Genomic DNA, 21,746 nt, shown 5'->3' with positions numbered 1-21,746 from the left:
GGTTTTTAATTTTATTTTACAGTTTAAACATTTCTCTGTGTTTCAAAGTACATTAGACAAAGCAAGGATTCTCCAGGAAGTGAAAGTTGAACCACAAGACATTATTGTTTGCTAAGCTTAGCAGATCCCTAATCAAACCTCAAAATCTCCTGAATATGCCACCGCCCACAACCTTTGAAACAACTAAGGAGTTAAGTAGGAGACGTGTCATTATAGAAAGATGCATTAACATACTGCCCTTACAACATACACATAATTTTCCTCTCTGCCTATCCTAAAGCAAAGCCACAAAAATAATAGCCAAATACAGTGGAAAGTCTATTATGCCCATTAGACAGGATCATTGTGACAGCACTTACACAATGCATCACCTTTTCATAGTTTGCATCTCGCCCACCAGCTTTTTATATTGCAGACAGGAAAAACTTCCATTTGTTTACTTTTTTCATTACAACTAGTTAGAACTATGAGATGAAAGTGACTGCCAAACAAGAACATTCAAGTTCCAAAGAGGTTTTCCGCATTTTATTGGTACAACTGAAACTTGATCCAGGTAAGACAGCACTACTGTTGGCTCAGAAGACTGCTTATCTGGATGGCAGTTTGCAACTTGTTTTGAATGCATTTGCACCCGTGTCTGATCTCCCATATCTTATTCACACGTGCATGTCAACCCTTGAGCCTTGGCTTGGAAATCATAAAATTGTAGAGTTGCAAGGGACCATGATGGTCATCTAGTCCAACCCCCTAAAATGCAGGAGTAAGCTGTCCCATAGAGGGGTTGAACCTGCAAGCTTGGCGTTATCAGCACCGTGTTCAAACGAACTGAGCTATCCAGGCTGACCACTGAGTGATAAAAGCACACATGTCTGAACTGTCCCTCTGGACTCCTTTGGGAAGAAGGGCAGGATATATACTACAACAACAGTCCTTGATACCAGTCAGAAAAGGGGGCTCATTATAGCCCCTGTATTACAGAATACTTCTCCCAAATAATTTACACAAATATGTCAAGCTGTTTTCAACATTCAGTTGCTGAGAAATTTCTCCCACAACTTTTTGAGCCAACATAATCAAATATATATGAGCAAGTCAGAAAACATTAAATAAAAGCACCGAAGAGCATTCTACAAGCTTAGACAGAAGGGTGATATTTGCAGTGAGATACGATAAAAGGAGGTTTTTTACTTGAACAGGATATTGATGGTGGTGAAGATAGTGGAACAGTCAACTGTTAGCAGCAATTAGTCCAGCGAAGCAAAAAGTAAATAGGTCTTGGCACAGGCATAAGCCAAAGACTGATATATTGGCAGAAGAGTATTAAATGGGAAAATACCGCAGTCGAGAAAACAATACTAGGAGCCTGTGGTGCGCAGAAAGAAACAAACATTCTGATTAGGTAGATCTCATTTTACTCTCCCAAGAGTAACTATTTAGGATATTCTCAGACTCTGTCAAAATTATAAAAATTACTACTTGTGGACAACATTAATATAAAAATGCACAATGGTTTTTGCCCTGTTCAAGAGGCAGAGAGCAGATATCTCAGTTGGAAAGGGGGGAATTACCTACGAAGCATTTTTAATGAAGAGTCATCTTTCTCCATGTTGCAAAAAAGAGGTCCAGCGCCGAGGGCCTTCTGGCGGTTCCCTTGCTGCGAGAAGCCAAGTTACAGGGAACCAGGCAGAGGGCCTTCTCGGTAATGGCACCCGCCCTGTGGAACACCCTCCCAACAGATGTCAAAGAGAACAACAACTACCAGAGTTTTAGAAGACATCTGAAGGCAGCCCTGTTTAGGGAAGCTTTTAATGTTTAACAGACCACTGTATTTTAATATTTTGTTGGAAGCCGCCCATAGTGGCTGGGGAAACCCAGCCAGATGGGCGGGGTATAAATATATTTATTATTATCATCATCATCATCATCATCATCATCAGAAGAAGAAGAAGAAGACTAGTCTTGAGAAATAAGTCAAGTCCAAAACTATTTAAGGGCAAAGTTTTCCACCCCTATTTTAGTAGATTACTTAATGTCTGTTTATCACATATTAGTGGTATAGCTACTGACTCCAAACTCAAATGAACTGGGATTTCTCAATGTTATTCCAGCAAGTTCATCATGTATTTTGCACCTCCTCTTTCTATGCTGTGGTTTGCAATCATTTTGTTAAAATCAACTGAGTCGTATGTAACTTGCCATGTAGAGCACACTCTGCCCAGTTTTACCTCCAGGTGGCTATCGTGTTGACAGTACAAGCTGGAGCTTACTGGCAGCAAACAAAACTGCTACAAGCCATGCATGTAAAATTCAGATACTCCATCCACAAGATAACACAAGGCCTAAATTTATAGCTTATCTGAGACATCGTATTTCAGAGCACACCAATTTTACAAACCAAACTGAGGTGTTCTGCAATGTGCAAGAATTTGACTCAACTGAAATTTACAGGAAACATACCATTTCTCAAACATGTCGGCCAACACAAGCATATATACCAGCTCCAACTATCATGTATCCTGCAGGATTACACACTTCATTTTACAGTGATTTCACAATACAATAAAAACATATATAGAAAATTGGATATATAAAAACAATTTCAAATCCAATACAGATGCTGGCTGGAATAAAAGTCTCCACTGAAAGTAGAAAGTCTTCAACAGGCACCCAAAAGATAATAGCGATGGCGCCTTTTCGATATGGAATGGGAGGGAGAGTCAAAGCATAGGTGCCGCCATGCTAAAGGTTTGATTCCAACACTGTCAGGGACTGGGCAGAGGAGGAATGGTGAAGACCACCTCCCCATCCTGACCCTTCCAGGGAGGAGGAAGAGGAAGACAGTATAGATTTACAACAGGGGTTTGAGGGAGATAGCAGCTCAGAGGCAGATGAGGGGGAAAGCTGGGAAATCGTGGGAGAGCCAGAACAGACCCCCCCAGCTGACACATTGTCCTTAAAAAGCATTCCAGACCCTCCATCTCCCAGAACCCGGTGAGCCTTAAAAGTAGGAGAGCAAAGAGCTCGAAGACAGAGGGCACGTAGCAGCAGCCATAGAGGAGACGATGAGAATGACAAATGAGGAAGTGGGAGATTCACTCGGGACAACGCCATTATCCAAGAAGCTGGGTTCTATAGGCTCTCTCTGTAAAGACTGAAATAAAAAAGGACTGTAAGAAACTTTTCCTTGTCTTTATACTTTCCTGGGCAACCAGCCGGGAGCTGCTGACAGCATCCTGACATACGTCATGCAAAATGATAAGGTGGTATCTGCAGGCTGCCCTCTCCTGCAGAACAAGTAAACTGTTGGCTGTATGATGAAGCCATCTTTTAGGTATTCTTGTCTCAAGGGCTATGTATGCCAGTACCATCATCTTGAACTTAGCTTGGCACCTAATTGGCAGCCAGTGCAATTATTTCACAGCAGCAGTGTCACATGATGGAGATAGTCTGACCCAGTGAACAGCTGAGCCTCTGCATTTTGCACTAACTGCAGCTTCCGGGTACACTTCAAGGACAGCTACACAAAATCAGCATTGCAAAGTATGACACTTGTACCTACATCCCAAATCAAATAAAAGTTGTGCTTCTCAGTGCTCCTCCGGCTCTTGCATTTGGAAAATGAATTATTAAACTACAAGACCATCTGCTCTCTGCTATCCAGGAGACGGAACGATGTCTCAGCAGTCTGATTAGTGCATTTTAAAACCATGGCTCCAGGCGCAGTAATGCCTAATCCACATGATACTAAAGGGAGAGATTTCCTGGTAATGAGGTAACCTGTGCCTACCAGCCCATGTTCCTTATAATGTCCAGAGGCTATGGACAGCATCTCTTGCCTCCATGGGATTAGAACGAAAAGTTTTCACAGTATGCTATAACGCAGCATCTTTTAAAATGCAATTATTGCCATGCATTTCTTGTGAAAAAGCGCATGTCAACTTGAAACATAAGGTGCTTATTTTAAAATAACTAAAAGAGGAAACTTGACCAGAATCCAGAAAGAACTTGATTAGATACATATGGGATTTTAATGTACCTATATCACAGATTGAAAACCATGGGCTCATTGTTTTATTTTTGTTCAGCTTCACAAAAAAGAATGTGCAAGTGATAGAATTACAGACCCAGTTTCATTTGCAGGTGTTGCTTTGGCTGCCACGACTGGTACTGCCACTATCAGCTTGGAACTCAGGGCAAACATGGACATCTGTTCACCAAGCTGCTAACTAGAGCTAGCTTTCCACAAATCCATTTTTACTCCGTATTCCAAATCCTTAATTGTTCATAATGTCAACACTTCTATTTGCCCTTTCTTTTTTTCACTCAAAGCCGGCTGGCACAGTTAGGCAGAATGCAAATACATTTTTTACTGCTTGTTTGCATGTCCAAGTCCAAAGTAAGCAAATAAAAAATAATAATAAGTGGAATTAATTGATTCGGGGATGCTAGCAAGCAATTCGTGTTGAGTAATGTACAATGATTATGGTCTGCCTGGAAGGAATACTGACAGCAATTATATATCGTAAAATCAGGAACCTGGCGTCAAAATTAGAACTTAAATATATTGGCACCACTATGTACTGGGGAGCAAAAGCGGGCCAAGTTAGCAACATTAATAATCATACTTCAGAAAAGAAAATAAGTCGAACTCTCCATTTGACCACATATGAACAAACAAATACATGACAAAAGGCATACGGATCACACAGCCTGTGGCTATGTATCCTCTCTTACATGCTTCAGGTTAAGTCTATATCCAACCTGGTGCCCTTCAGATGTTTGGGATTGCAGTTCCAACTTGGGAAACATGGAAATACTATTGACACAGATGTGTCAATTGACATTTGCCTGCCTGTCTATGACAAGAAACACCTGGGGAAAATAAGAGACTTCACACTTTCCTCTCTGTAATCTGAAGCTCTTTTACGTTTAGACACACGCATAAAGAAACTGACCATGGGGCATTGTTCATTAGCAGTTCCATTAGCACAAGGACTTCTGGCTGTGCAACAGAATTCCCTTTCCCTCTCTTCTTCCCCATGCAACACCCTCAAGTCTCTTCCAGGGGACTGGGAGAAACCCTATAACATATTTGGGAGGTGCAGGGGGCATATGTGGGAAGAGGAAAGGAAAGTTAAGTTCTGTTAGCACAAGTTCTGTTGGATACTGCCAATAGTAACCAGAGTCTCTTACTGAGTTCGTGGCTGAAGAGAGAGGCATCCATGGTCACATGCACCGCCCCTCTCTCTTTGACAATTTCTCGTATCCAAGTAAGATTGTCTTCCATGAACACAGTCTTAACCGTATGTCTGTAAGTGACTGTGGAGGCCAATTCTGGATCCACACGTCTGTCACCTGGGTTCTATATCAACATCACCTGTTCTGGAGCAAGATTTCCCCTAAATGCAATATGTTGCATCTATGGGGCTGAAAAAGGACAAGACTGAAAAATGTGTGGGTATGCAGCATTAACATGGGCTGATGAGTGCTTAAAAGGAGGAAAAACAAACTAGTACATACCTCACGATTTTGGAATTTTTGGAGCTTATTTACAGAGACTATCTAAATAGCATAAACTTTGAGGGCTAATTCAATTCTGGTTGCAGCACCTTTAAAATGATATTGCAGAGCTGCAAAACGAGCCGTAAGAGGGAATGGTGTGTCAATTCTCATGAAATATGTGAAGCAGCATTTACTCTATGATTCCTGTGCCAGAACTAATGTGTAAGATCAGTAATGCATTTTAATACTTTAACCTGTGAAAAAAGCCGTAACCCAAAAAACGAGTAATGCTGTCATTTTTATGTAATTAAATCCATGACATTTTCATATGGAATACATACCATTTGTCAGAGCATGCACGCAGATATATGCCAGAGTCAAAAGAGCCAACAACAACATTTCATTATCAAGCTCTTTTTTCAGTTACTCATAACTTTGACAAATTGCATCCATATGGTCTGAAATTCGGTGTATATGATTTTCTGCAGACGATGTTTAAGGTTTTGAACCTAGCTATTCTGCCATTTTTGAGTTTAAGAAAAATGATCTTCTAACATGCTCTGATCAAGAAACTGAGCTTATCAAAGCAAAGCTTATCTGTCCTCACACCACAGTCTTTATTGAAAGAGCTCAAAGACTCTAGGAGAAAGTATGAATGATTGTAGGCAGCTTCCCACTAGATTTCGCACAAACAAAATGAGAACCAATTCAAAAGGTGAGAGGGGTGTTTCACAGAGGTTTACATCACCATGGAATCCTCTCTGGTAATTTTCTAGGGGTCACTGAAAAAATACTAAATTTGCTAAGATCACTCAAGAGATGCAAACTTTCTGAACAATCTGATAGAATGTAGGAGAGGAACATTTTTCTGGGGCTGGGGGAGAGAGAAATATATGCAATACTTTCTCCTCAAACCTAAACTTCGTTTTTGTGCTTTGACAGCATAACATGCATTAGCTATAATTTAGCTAGAATATAAAACTCTACTATTTGGCACATTTATAAAGCTTACAGAATCCCCCTTTGGATGTTTACTCCGACGACTCCCTCTCTTTAGCAAGAAGTAAGCATACAACAGGAGTGTTGTACTATACCCAGAATACTACATGCTGCATATTGGAATAGTTCTCAGATGCCTTAATTAATAAAGTGATATCAACTCCATGGGGTGACAGCTTTCTTGAATAAAATAATATGGCTAGTCTGGGTACAGTATGGGATACTTATTGAAAAAGAATGTTCATTTTATAGGGTATTGGAGTGCAAGAGACAATACTGTGGTAGGAAATTTACTCCCATTGTAATAAATGGAAATTTCCTTTTGTTGTTCTGTATTTTTAAATTGCATTTTTTATATTGAGTACACAGCGACTGTAGCTTTCTTTTTTAAAAAACGAACAAACCACAAATATCTTGCAAATGCAAGCATACAAGTGTGAACTCAGACATAAAACTCATGGAGTTCAAGGTTAAGGGACACAGGTGGTGGTCTAAACCACTGAGTTTCTTGGGCTTGCCAATCTGAAGGTTGACAGTTTGAATCTGCTCAACAGCAGAAAGCTCCCATTGCTCTGTCCCAGCTTCTGCCAACCCAGCAGTTCGAAAGCATACCAGTGCAAGTAGATAAATAGGTTCTGCTGTTGCAGGAAGGTAAATGAAATTTCTGTGCACTCTGGCTTCTATCACAGTGTTTCACTGTGCCAGAACCGGTTTAGTCATGCTAGCCACATGACCCGGAAAGGTGTCTGTGGACAGATGCTGGCTCCCTCTACCTGAAAGAGAGAAGAGTGCTACAATCCATAGTCACCTTTGACTGGACCTAACCGTCCAGGGGTCTTTTACCTTTTTACCTTACCTACTAAAGTCTTAGTTTTGTGCAAGGAAAGGGTAGGAAAGGCTTGGAGTGGCACATTTGACCCCAAACCCTGACCCTCCCCACCTGTAATATACACACATATATTATCATTCCAATGCTGCAGATTGTATTACGTAAAAAAACTGTGTGTGTGTGTGTGTGTGTGTGTGTGTACTGGCAGACGATTATCTTCAGTGCTAAGTTCAAGGTGCTAGTTTTGGTGTATAAAGCCCTATATAGTTTGAGACCAAAATATAGTCATACCTTGGAAGTTGAATGGATCTGTTCCAGAAGTCCGTTCAATTTCCAAAACATTCAAAAACCAAAGCATGCCTTCTGATTGGCTGCAGGAAGCTCGTTGAACGTTCAGTTTCCAAAAACAGTTCGCAAGCCAGAACAGTCACTTTCAGGTTTGCGATGTTCGAGAGCCAAACCCTTTGAGAACTAAGCTGTTCGAAAGCCAAGGTACAACTGTACATGAAAGACCATTTCACCCCTTGTATACCCAACCAATGACTGCACTCTGCAAGTGAGGGCCTCCTGTGGATATCACCCTATCAGGATACCTTCTGCATGATGTAGGAAATGGGCCTTTAGTATTGTGGTTCCTACACTTTGTAATTCCCTCCCCTTGACAAGCACCATCCCTGTTGTCTTTTTGGTGCATACTGAAGACCTTCCTCTTCCAGCAAGACTTTCCCACTCTGCATTTATACTTGAATTTATTATTTTATCTATTATCATTATAATATTAGTAACCATTTAGAAGAATTTTGAGTGAGTAAAACCGTCTTTAAAGCATTTCACTCATTCCAGAAGATAATATATATTATAGAAGTTTCTTTTCAATGTTTTCCCAAAATTCCAGTTGGGAAAACTGAAAAGAATCCCGCCCCCCGGGGGGAAGCAGAAGAGGGCATATTTTTCCATTTCCCCCCATATTTTCTCACGCCTTCACATCTCTCTAATCATCTGCATCAGTGGAACATGGATGATTTGCTTAGATACAAATATGTTCTTCATAAGGCAGACATCACAATTCCATTTTTTTTAATCTGTTCTACTTATGAGACAGACAACTTCTTTTTTCTTTTGTGTATACAGCTGCAAAATAGCCACAAAAGATGTAGGATTATTTTATGTATTTATCACTGTTACACCCATGAGAGTGAGAATGTGAAATTGATTAACCCGAACCTTTTAACTGAACCTTTGAAATACCCCAACAGCCACTCCCCTTTTTATTTCCTTACCGAATTTTCCCCACTTCTCACCATCTGACAAAGTGGGTGTGAGAGACACTCATGGGAAATTTGTTAGTCTCATTAAGATTCTTCTGGCTTCCCTTTAAATTCCTCATTGATTTTTTCTGATGAGGAACTTCCGCCTGTACTTAAATTTTGCCTTGAGTGTATCGTTGGAAACAACTCCAGTACAGTGGTACCTCTGGTTACGAACTTAATTCGTTCTGGAGGTCCGTTATTAACCTGAAGCCGTTCTTAACCTGAGGTACCACTTTAGATAATGGGGACTTCCATTGCCGCTGCACCGCCGCCACACAATTTCTGTTCTCATCCTGGGGCAAAGTTCTTAACCTGAGGTACTACTTCCGGGTTAGCGGAGTCTGTAACCTGAAGTGTTTGTAACCCAAGGTGTTTGTAACCCAAGGTACCACTGGAAAGAAAGCTACTGGAAAGAATGCACGTACCTTGTACAAAAGCCACATGCCTACGTTATTTGTTACCTGCTTCTTATACACAGGAGCCTGATGCTATCCTTGTATCACTCCTTTGTTTTGTTTTTTTAGTTTATCACTGTTTGATATACGTTTTCTGAACAGATAAACAAAATAGTCCACGTATATTATAGGCTAGAGTACAATACTTATTAACAAACACTTCATATTAAAACCAGCAGACTTACTTCTCAGTGCACCTGTTTCATTCTAGGGTATCAAAAGCAATTTTCTCTTAAAATGCACCACCACCAATATTCTGTATATTCAAATATGAATATGTTTACATCTTGGAAAGACAACAGTAACTATTTTCCAGCCTGGGAAAAACCAAGGGGTATGAAGAATAGCCTACAGCTAAAAGCAACTGATCATTTTGTCCGTTGAGAAGAGTGGAACTTGGTTCCGAGCAAGTCAGAGTGCCCATTTTTGGCATATTATCTAAAGTAAGCCCAGCACAAACAAACAAACAAATAACCACACATGTTTAGTGTTGTTTGAATCCTCCTGGTTTACTAAACCCGTATTTCTGCAAATATCCTGCTTTGTAAAGAGCTCTACTGCCTTATTTAAATCCAGTAGATTAAAATATAATCCGGGCAATAGGTGGGCTCTGTTTTCAAACACTGGGAGCAACTATTGCTTCTTTATCTCAGAATCCTATATGTGCAACTCTATATATTTACCACCTATAGCTTATTCAGTCTGCAATCTCCATCTTGGAACAGAGCCTAAAAACCTAGCTTTACACCTACAACACCCAGCCTAATTTTTCTCCTTGTTTTGTATTTTCCTTTGTCCTCACAAAAGCATCACTCACGAATCTAGTAAAGTTTACTCCTGATTCAGTTGTCTGGAGTGCCACTTCTATAAACCACCACAGAGGTAGCTAATATGGTGCCTACCAGGAGTTGTTGGAATACAACTCCCATCAGCCTCAGCCAGTAGTCAATAGTCAAGGATGATGGAAGCTGTAGTGCAGAAGGCAACAACAATGACTACCCCTGCATTACAGTAAATTCTGAACACTGAAACATTAAACCCAATTTCTATTTCTAAATAAAACATTAAAACAATGGAACAGGGACCATATTAGTGGGGTCAAATGACAAAGCCATTTTTCACCTTCTCACCCCTTGCTTTTTCCTGTAAGACCTATTGCAGTCGTTAAGAGTCGTCAACAGGCTCATCACAGCTATCTGCCAATCACCCATTCCCACCACCCTTCTGAGTAATACCCCTCCCCACCTTCTCACTATATAGAAGGATCTGGCAACTTCTGTTTCAGTGTATCTGAAGAAGTGTGCATGCACACGAAAGCTCATGCCAAGAACTAACTTAGTTGGTCTTTAAGGTGCTACTGGAAGGAAAAAAAAAATTTTTGTTTTGACTATGGCAGACCAACACGGCTACCTATCTGTAACATATTAGTGGGGGGTTTTTCATCAAAAAACACACACACAATAGGTTTTATTTTTCTATTTGTTTGAAAGAATATAATAAATCCTTGAGAATTAAATTACTCATGTAGAGACAGAGGCTCTTTGAAGATTTTAACAATACAGAGCTTCAGCTCTGTAGAGAAATATTCATATGTTCCCCCTCCTTGGGAGGATTTGCATCTTGAAAGGTGGGGTAGGAATAGTTGCAATAAATAAATGAATAAAATAGATTTGAAGAGTACGGTCATGATAAATACCATATCCTTATCCAAGCAGTATTGTGCTGTGATATCATGCTATTTCTATAAATAATCAGATCAGAAACCGTCAGCTCCAGAAATCTAATAAAATTCAGATTGGCTTTTTCTGCTATGCGAAACGAGCTTTCCACCTGGAAAGATCATCTGGGAGTAGAATGTAGCCTTGCATTCTAATCCATAGCAGAGCCCCCAAAAGTAGAGGGAGAAAAGAAGAACAGAGATAAAGTGCATGCACATGTTTTAATTTCCCCCAGAAGAAGATTATACAAACAGCTTCACTTCAGAAGGACTTCAACATTCTAGTATTACCAGAGAGAGAAATGAAGGCTAGGGGTGGGGAAGATAAATCCTCTGAACATGGAAGCAATTCAGCATCAGGGTTATTTAAGCAGCTGGCAACACAGAATCATAGAATCATACAATTGTAGAGTTTGAAGGAACTCCAAGGGTTATGTAGTCCAAACCCCTGCAGTGCAGAAATCGTAACTAAAGCATCCATGACAGGTGGCCATGCAGCCTCTGCTTATAAACCTCCAAGGTAGGAGAGTCCACCACCTCCGGAGGGAGTTCGCTGTACTGTCGAACAGCTCTTACAGAAAGAACACAACCGCTCAAAGGGCAGAACGATTCTCCAACCAACTGCATCCATGGTTGATTGAGACTAATAAGTAGGCACTCAGTCTTGAGCATGACAAACATCCTCCATAATAATTTCTCATGAGCTCATAAATTCAAAAATATAATGTCTGCAGAATTAATTGGGATCCAACAAAGGGGCTTCTCTGCTTAGAAGTGCACAACACATTCACTCATAATCTATTTTGCATTGGTGTGACATCAATAGCCACAGTATTGGGGGTTGGGGGATGCTACACCAGATCAAGGACATTTACACTGTGGAACTGAACAGGACGAGTTTCCTAGAGACAGTCAGAGGACAAGGGGAGGCTGGTGCAGTCAGCATGTTACCCAGCATCAGGACCACCATAGATGCACAAGCATGCACAGAAACTGTGAGTATTAATGATTTGGACAATTGACAGCTCCACAGAATACAGCTCTTCCCACTCGTTACCAGACAACATGGAAGGCACCATCACAGTTCACCTTGTCTATCACAACCTATCAGCACATATAAACTACAGCAGGGAAATACAGCTCATACCCCACAATTGTGCAGCATGGGGTAACCTATGCAACTGTGAAATACAGTCATTTTTCAAGTACCACCCTCATTTGTCCACTTGCAAAAGCTATAGCGACTTTATATCTCCAAGGAACCTGCATCCTGAGGTTTCTGATTCATAAGCCATACATTCTTCGCAGACATAAGGAAGCAGTTAGCCTGACCAAGAATGATACATGGCTTCAGCTGTAGGAAAAGCCAGATTCCCAATGGATTACTTGCTCGGATCAGCATAAATCGATGCAACAGCTTAATAAACGCTTCAAATTATCGCTGCAGAACTTGTGGGCCTGCAGTGCTGAAGATACCCCCTATGTTATTCCTGGGGAGAAAAGGTGATAAAACAGTGAAGATCTAACGTTCACCCAGGTTACTTCAAAACTAGACTGCAATGATGCTCTCTACATAGAGCTGCCTATGAAGACAGCACAGAAGCTTCATTACAGGATGCAGCTGCCAAGTTGCTTGTGCTAGTCAGGTGCCTGAGCATGCAATGCCAGTCCTGCATCCATTACAGCAGCTTCTTTGAAGACCTACTTAGATCCTTGCGAACTCACCTGGGTCCTGCTCTCTAGGTCCACTATTAAGAACAAACAAGTTGGGCGATATCAGGGAAAGGGCCTTCTGAGAGGTGGCCCCACACCTTTTGAATTTCCTCTCCTGAGAAATCCATTTGGCCTCCTCAGACGTGAATTTTAGGTGGGCTCTAAAGTCTTCTCAGTTCTACCAGTGTGAGAGCCAGTGTGGTGTAGTGGTTAAGAGCGGTAGACTCGTAATCTGGAGAACCGGGTTCGCGTCTCCGCTCCTCCACATGCAGCTGCTGGGTGACCTTGGACCAGTCACGCTTCTCTGAAGTCTCTCAGCCCCACTCACCTCACAGAGTGTTTGTTGTGGGGGAGGAAGGGAAAGGAGAATGTTAGCTGCTTTGAGACTCCTTTGGGTAGTGATAAAGCAGGATATCAAATCCAAACTCTTCTACCAGTCCTCTGTGTGGTTCTGTTGCCTTTTTATTTGTTTTATGTTTCTGCTGCTTTTTAGTAATTATGATGCACTTAACTGTATTTATTGGAGGGTTCTTTTTCTGTTAAAAATAAATAAATACTGTACACCACTTCAAGAGAGTTTTGCTCTGAATTCCGCTTATAAATGATTTAAATAAAGTCATTGTTACTTTGCCAAGTTATTAAAAGTGGTCTTAAAACAGATTTAAAAGAATGACTTAGTACTTATGTGACCCGAACTACTAAAGCATTTGTTTGGAGGAGAGGGCTATCGATGGCTACTAGCCATTATGGTTATAGTTCTGCTTCCACAGTTGGGTCCTGCTTGCTGGTTTCCCACATGCATCTGCTTGGCCACTGTGAGAACAGGATGCAGGACTAGATGGGCCATTGGCCTGATCCAGCCAGCTATTCTTACATTCTTAAAGAAAATTACCGTATTTTCCATCTATAAGACACCCCCATGTATAGGACGCCCCTATCTTGGGGGTCTCAGATTTAAGAAAATGGGGGGAGATGTATCTGTGTATAAGACGCCCCCTAATTTTTAACATTATTTTTAGGGGGGAAACCTAGTCTTATACAAGGAAAAATACGGTATGTAGTAATTATTCAACTCCAAAATTACTGCAAGAAAACTTAGGACTCCTGTTACGTGCTGCTCTTGGGAGCACTGCTTTCTTGCCTGCTTGCTTTCGAAGCCTTCTACTAAGGGTCCTAACCAATGCCAGCCTGGGCCCCTTCCCAGGGCTGCTAAACATCATTCATTGCCACTCATCTCCTGCCAGCCTTCTGGATGTGTTTTACTAGCAGGGAGTTGGCAGCATTCGACTGGAAGCAGAGCCAGTGCTAGGTTCTGATCCATGGTGGCCACCCAACACCTAAAATAATGAAAAAAGCAATGTCTGACTTGACAAATGGCATTGTATTTTTGGTTAATCCAACATGGCAGGAAGATTAGAAGCAAACACTAAACTCACTACTTACAGTGTCATTTTCTCATACTAACTAGATTTTAATGTGGTTTTATTATTTTACACAAGAGCCCTAATGGTCGCTTTTAACATCACCTTAGTTGTGTGAAAAAGCCCCCCCACCCTCCCAACCCTTTCACTCCAAGCCTACACTGCAAAAATACTAGTTTGTTGCTGCTTCCTCCTCTATGTAGCATTCATTTCCAGCAAGCAAGTTATGAAAACGGGTGTCTTGCACAGAGCGCCAGTTAAAAAATAATTAACTTTAATGTCACTGGCTATTATAATCAAGAACATTATAAAATGAAAGTGCCCCGTCTTCAATCCACTGATGTTCCACTTCCTTGCAGGCTTCCTGTTGTAAATTGAAGTAATGGAAGTCCTTGAAAAATGAGTCATCTCAAACAAGACCTAATCAACAAGATAATCATTAACTAAGAACTGGCGCAAAACCTTCAGTGGAATACAATTAAGCCATGTGTTCATTCCTCAAGAGAGAGGAAATGCTCAAAGTAGAGCAGAATACATACTCCAGCACTTTTCTTTGTGAAGCTGATGTTCGGGTTTTTAAAAACTTCAATGGACTAAGCTTCTCATGCAGTTTGAATTGCACTTAAATTGCACAGCTATATCTACTCCACTAATTAAAACTGAATTACTACCATCAAACAAAACAGGCGCTAGCGGACATTCCACCCAGCGCCACCAATGTTCTACACTGGCACCACACCTAAACCATATATTTAAAGGACTGTTATAACACTTTAACAGTTACAGCTTCCCCCCAATGAACTGTGGGAACTATAGTTTGTCGAGGGTGGTGAGGGCAAGCCTGGCAGTTTCAAAGTTTTTTTTTAATTTTGTTAATAAAAAAAGTACACTTGCTGTATTTGGCCCTTCTAATGTAATGTCCCCTAATCAAATTAGCCAAATTTGCACAGGAAAAAATTCTATTCTGGAAAACTTACACCACTATTATGGAGTTTAGCCTGGCACAGACATCGTCCAGATTCAGATGCCAGCTGAAGACCCACTTTTTGCGCCGGCTTCCTGAAGCTGTTCAACTGACCTATATAGCAGCGGGAAACTTGACAGGCTTGTGATATTATCTGCTGTCTTAGTACCTTGTTGTATGTATGCATTTGTTGTAACCTGCCCTGAGGTTTTCTGATGAAAGGCATTGTTGATAAGGTTTCGTGTTGGTTTTTAATGCATAAGGATAACTTAATTCTGGCTGCTGATGTGGCAAGAGCAATTCCTTTTCACTGTTACATTGGGGAAAAAGCACACTGTACTAAACACCCTCTTTAAAAATAATTAAAAGTGGTGCCCTAGCCTAAAATTGTCCATCCAAATGACCATGGAAGCAGGGACTGCAAGAAAAGAATTGTATGATTGAACAAAGATTTGTTCACATACTAGAGTGTTCATGAAGACTCAAGATGAGCAGAAAAGAGGACTGTGCTTCCCCAATTGTCAGTTACCCCTGGACTGCAGAGACAATAGAAAGCACCCATCTGCCAGCTCAGGGTCAACCATTTACCACATTTTAGTCCACCTTTTCTTCAAGGTGCTCAGGGCATTTACAGGATTGCCTCACCCTGTTTTATTCCTAAAACAACTTTGTAGGTTAAATGGTGCAAAGAGCATGATTTCTCCCAGTGTCACCCAATAACATATGTGGACAATATTTTGCCCACGGTACATGGCTCTCTCGCTGTTGTACATTAAATACGCGTTCCTTTGAGATCTCAGCTATGGATCAAGTAGCAATTGCCTCCCAGCACAATTGCAATGGCTAGGCACGTACAGTCTGGAGACTTGTGTTTTATTTCTCCTTCTGAACCACAATTTTGCCTCTCTCTCTGTCCTCATCTCCTGCCTACATGCAGTGAAACAATTGTTAAGAGGATTACACAAACAAGAGGATAATGCAAGCAAAACATTTCTCAGTAAATGCACACGTTTTTTGAAGCTTCCAGGAATAGCGTTTTCCCATCTATATTGCAGGGTACAAGTTCCTGGATAGCAGAAGTATCTAAATTCAACATTATTCTTCACTGGTAAGGCAGAAGTTATGAACCTTCTAACAGTGATGGGCAATCTGGTGCCCTTCAGATATTGTGGACTTCAGTTCCCATCAGACCTAGCCAGTATGATCAGTGGTTGAGTAAAATGGAACTGTAGTCCAGCAACATCTGGAGGGAACCAGCTTTCCTACCCCTCATCTGCACTGTGTACATTAATACATTCTAGAGAAGGCAGTTAGTTGTCTCCCATGTCACAGAGATCAGACTAGGCTCCACTAGAAGTTGGTGCAACTCGTACAGCACGTTGGCGACAAATATTCACACAGTTGTTCAAAAATTTTACAGCATTTATCAAATTTGTGAGAAAGAGACAATTACTTACAAAGTATTGTTTTTAACACTCAATTGGAAGCCGCCCAGAGTGGCTGGGGAAACTCAGCCAGATGGGTGGGGTATAAATAATAAATTATTATTATATTATTATTACAAAGTGCCATGAAAACTTACAAACTACCTAAAGTTAAGTGAACTAGCAATATCAGATTTTACTAGGTTCTTACAAATTCTTGACTCAGTTTTTCGTTTTTTCTTGTTTTTTAAATAAGTTCAAGAAGATTCAAGAAAAGGGTAAGTTCAGCGTTGTTCCTGGTAGCTGTGAGGTGCTGATGAAGCAGCATATGAAGTAATAAAGAAGACAGGGTGCCAGCGTTCTATCCCCGTTTCGCCCTAGCAGTCCATGCAGTTGAGAGGCTGCTGTTTCACCCCCAGTGGGGCAGATTTGTTGGGGTTGGCGGATAGCACACTCCCTGAGCACAGTTTTCTGGGCTTCTTCAGTTGTCTCGTGCCAGTGATGCGTCTACTAGTGCTAACTGATAATAATCCAAACGGAATCTTATCAGATTCAACATAATACACTTCTAGGTGTTCAATTAAATACAGAGTAAATATAAATTCTCCCACTATATACAAAGAATCAAAATTATGTACTTACATATCTTTGAAGAGACAATTTCTTAGCTTAAGCATACAAGACTGAATAGCTTAGCAAGGTAGCCCTGTTTGATTACAGATATATATATACACATTCTCTCACTATAGGTTTTCAACAGGTCTTTTACATTAGTAGAGAGGTTGGGCATTTAGTGCCACTGGTCCTGTGCTATGGAAGATTCTTCCTGCAGAGATTCAGCGGGCACCCTTGCTTTTGATTTTCCAGCATCTCTTGAAAACCATTTTGTGTAGATAGGCCAATGCAGTTGCTTAGCCAGTCATTTAAACAAATATTTTGTACTATTTTTTATTTTATTGTATTTATTGTATCGTACAATATATTGTATATATTATACACCACCATGTTGTATTGGATGAACTGCCAATACATAAATATTTTTACAAAGAAATAAATAAATAAAGAGGTGGAGGTAAGCACATGAAGGCTACAAAGGAAATCACTAATTATATCATGTCTCTAAAACCTCAGTGAGCTGTTACTTATGTGATTTGCTTTGGCAGTGATCAGTGTGATGGCGGCCATGATGGCCACACATCTCACGTGTTTTGTTGAATTTAGCACAATAAAGCCTCCTGCTAGGGAAAGAACAAACAGTTGCGCAACATTAGCTAACCATAGCATAATTTCCTTCTTATCTCATCTGTGAAAATACAGCATATTTGTTAAACCTAATTAAAACTAATCTGGAAATTGCTCCTGATATTATTAACACATGGATGGAGAAAAAGAAAGGGCCAGCAAGCCAACAACCATCCCTTCATTAAACATAATGATGGCAATGATTATCTAAACTGAGAAAAGCTCTCTCAATCGCCCTCTTATTTTAGCACGCTGCACTGCATCCAAAGTGATATTTGCTAAGTGGAGAAAGCAGGTGATTTATCCCTGCAACTGACAAAGGTTATAAATGCTGCACCTTTGACTTTGAGAATACTAGTGAGCTATGTAAATCAGGGGTGGGCAGAAGGTAGATTTGGGACCTACCAGTATGGGTGATTTCAGGCAAGGATTTCCAACTCCCAATCGTTTAACAATAGCAACAACAGCCTCTCTCCCAACCCACTAATTTACAGTGGTACCTTGGGTTACAGACGCTTCAGGTTACAGACTCCGCTAACCCAGAAATATTACCTTGGGTTAAGAACTTTGCTTCAGGACGAGAACAGAAATCGTGCTCCGGCAGCACAGCAGCAGCAGGAGGCCCTATTAGCTAAAGTGGTGCTTCAGATTAAGAACAGTTTCAGGTTAAGAATGGACCTCCAGAACGAATTAAGTTCTTAACCCGAGGTACCACTATATACTGCTGAAATAAAGAAAAACTGAGAGGAAGGCTGAACCAGGCTGTGAGCTCAGTTCAGTTCTGGATGTCGAAACAAATTTGTAGGCTCATAATTCTTTAATTGTAAATGTATGCCTTTTGCACCAGTTTCCAATTCATGAGTATCGATGTCTGAGTAAAAAACAAGGTAGAGGTCTGCATAACCCTAATCTAATTAACTTCTGCCTGTGTGATTTGTTGCTTTGGCTATATTCTTTTCTGGATGGGGTCATTTATCTCATGTAGGATCGCCTCCTTCAAGAACCAACGGCCAGAACATTGATCCACATAGAAACACAGAACATAAGAGGAACCCGCTGCATCAAACAGAAAGTCCATCTAGTCTAGCGTCCCCTTTCCCACAGTGGCCAAACCAGGCATCTCTAGGAAGTAGAATATGCAGGCTGTATCTCTCTCTAACTATTGCTCTCCAGAAGATGGTACTCTGGAGGCATACAGCATTCACCGCACGTGTTCTCCAGAAACTGGTGTTCAGAGGCATACCCACTACAATAGTGAAGGTAGTATACAACCATGATGGTTAGTAGCCATTGACAGCCTTATTCTGCATAAAGTTGCCTAAATCAGTGGTTTTCAAACTCCCCTCTCCACAACCACTTAAACATTGCAGAGGGTGGACCACTCAATTTTTTATGCCTGTTGGGGCAATTTTTCTGGTGCTGTGCTAAATTGCTGTATGACTTTTGCATTACAGCTTGAATGCCACAAATTCATATTAAAATACAGCAAAATGCAATGCATTTCTGGCTCCTAAGCCTCTCTCCACAACTTTCAAATTGCTCCCTCCTGCCTATCACTACATTTCCCAAAGTTCTCTGGGAAGAGGACCACTCTGAGAATTGTAGCTCCGAGAACAGGCGTCTCCCAACAAGTATCAGCATCCATAAACTACATTTTGCACAGGATTCTTTTGGGAAGCCATGACTGTTTAAAGTGGGATGTTGTTGATGCTTCAAATGTACGGTGCAGATGGAGCCTAGGACAGGGCGGGAAACCTTATTCAATCTGAGTACTCTTCCAAGAGGCTCCATTTGAGGTGCCTCTCTCCATTCAGGCAAGAAAAGAGGCATTGTCGCAGTTTAAGGACAAACTCCAGCCAAGCAAAAGCACTCAAGTAAAGCATGGAGCAGTACCGGTGAGGGCTGTGGCCTGGGAAGAAGGGGCACGGTCTAAGGAGACTAGAGTTGTTTAGTCGTTTAGTCGTGTCCGACTCTTCGTGACCCCATGGACCAGAGCGTGCCAGGCACTCCTGTCTTCCACTGCCTCCCACAGTTTGAGGAGACTAGAGTATCGAGGGCTAAATCTCCTGAGGTCTGAGGTTTCTTCCTCACTACTGCACAAACAAGCAAGGCTTTGGGGATATAAAAGTATTAAGTTGGCAGTTTACAAAGCAGGGTGGTGCAAGAGAGAGTGTGCCTTAGGAAACACTACTACAACGCCATCACAAAATCATCTGGAAAGAAAACAGCTCATGACAGTCTCTGGCACGGAAAGGGAATATGGAAAGCATGTCGACCAGACTCAGAATTAACGAAAGTGAAAATATTTCTTAGGAAGAGTTGCACTGCATGCCGTACGGCGGCGGCCAGATGGTGTCGAATCCTGGCTTTTTCCTGTCAGCGCTGCAAGGGCCGGGCACTAGCTGTCAAGGAAGGAAAATTTCAAGTCACTGCACAAGAGCTGAATTAGCAGTTAGGAGCCAGAGTACAAGCGAACAGAAGCCACTGGATGCCATTCACAGAACACAATGCCAAAAGCCATCACAACTCTCCTCGTTCTTTCTTCACTGTCATCAAAGCGGGAGCTGCTGCCCTCGCCATCCTTGAAGAGCTGGCAGCCTTTCCATGCCTCCCTGGAGACCAGAGGCCAGCTTTCCAAACCAGAAACACTCCCACGCAATTGTAACCAGCTTCAGATATATATATATTTGCTCCAGCTCCCAGCAAAGACTGACGGCCATTTTTCACGGGACAAGAGGTTTCTTTACTAAGTGCGCGTTGAACTAGGGCTGAATAAAGTTCTTCCGAATAAGGCTTTTGTTCAAATAAATGATCTGCAGTGCAATCTTGTATCAGCCCATAGGATTCTAGTATGAAGTACGGATCACTTCCCTTCAATCCACCATGAGAGAAAGAACAAACAAAGGCTGAGGCCCAGTTTTACCTGGCTGAGACGAGTGAGGGGAAAGTGTAGTTTTTGACTTCACTCTAACGCAGCACCACCCTTTCAACAAAAAAGTTCTCAAGCTATTTACATATAAAAACAGTGTAAAAATTTACACAATTCTGGAAGCCTTAATCCTAACATTTTCATTAGACTATCTTGGAGATTACACCTTTTACAGTGGAACCTTGGTTCTCTAACTTAATCTGTTCCGGAAGCCCGTTTAACTCCCGAAACCATTCGAAAACCAAGACATGGCTTCCGATTGGCTGCAGGAACTTCCTGCACTCAAGCAGAAGCTGCATCGGACATTCGGCTTCCGAAAAACGGTCGAAAACGGGACACTTTCTTCTGGGTTTTTGGCGTTCGGGAGCCGATTTGTTCATCAACTAAGCCGTTCGAGAACCAAGGTACCACTGTATAGGCAGATAAGCAACGCTGGCTTTTTGGTACCATAGATGGAAGCTGGTGGCAGTGTAGGGAAGTGGGGATAGTGACACTTCGTCATGGTCCAACCCCTCCCAGATGCTCCTTGCTTGCCCCAGGAGACCAGGCTGATCTGTCAGTCTTATTTGCCAGATCTGAAAAGCCTTGTTCACTTAATGATAATACACCTGGAGAAACCTCCAGTCCTTCCCTTTTCCTGCAGCAAACTATGCCCTCTCGTCTGGCATGCCTCATCCCTGATCTGTTGAGAAGAAGCACATCCACTGCTTGAGGTCAGCTTCCTCTCTCTTTCCCACACCTCTTCAGATCCATTGGAGGCTTATGAACCAGCAGAGGGAACACGGATGCCCCCTAAACCTTAGTGGTTCCCACCATGGCTACCTCTACAACGTCAGTATTTTGTGGGAGCAATTCAAGCCCTTTTAAAAAGAAACTGTATTTTTGAAGTTAGGGAAGTGACAGGGAACGCACCAAAAAGTGAAAATCTACAAACTAATGGAGAAAGTGTATAGTCACTGCACAAGCAAATCAGGATAATTCTGGCTAAACAGAATTATCCTGTGGTCTTACATTCTCCTCCCACAAACAAATACTAGATAAATAAATAAAAATTTTGTCCAGAGGAAACATATGTGAACAATGTGTCACATCTATATGTTATTAAACAATGCCTTCAGTTACAGTTAAAATGTATAACTGGAAATGTAACTCACATGGAAATTATCACATGATTTCTCAGTAAATAAGACCACATAGTCTAACCTCCATGTAAGCTTTGTGTAAGCAAATGAGAAAGAATG

General features: G+C 41.4%; 1 protein-coding gene and 1 long non-coding RNA gene across 6 annotated transcripts in view; one reads left to right on the top strand and one right to left on the bottom strand.

Moving 5' to 3' along the window:
* Positions 1–21,746, bottom strand: part of EML4 (EMAP like 4) — a 158,119-nt gene that overhangs the window by 119,428 nt on the left and 16,945 nt on the right. The gene's annotated exons all lie outside the window — the stretch shown is intronic.
* On the top strand, positions 1,957–18,066 carry LOC310758897. Its single transcript, XR_014546071.1, has 3 exons — positions 1,957–10,187; positions 10,524–12,711; positions 12,963–18,066. It is a non-coding gene; the product is annotated as an uncharacterized lncRNA (long non-coding RNA).

The sequence above is a fragment of the Podarcis filfolensis genome, assembly GCF_964270895.1.
Source record: "Podarcis filfolensis genome assembly, chromosome: 3".
Lineage (NCBI taxonomy): Eukaryota > Metazoa > Chordata > Lepidosauria > Squamata > Lacertidae > Podarcis > Podarcis filfolensis.
This window is presented reverse-complemented; position numbering and strand designations above follow the sequence as displayed.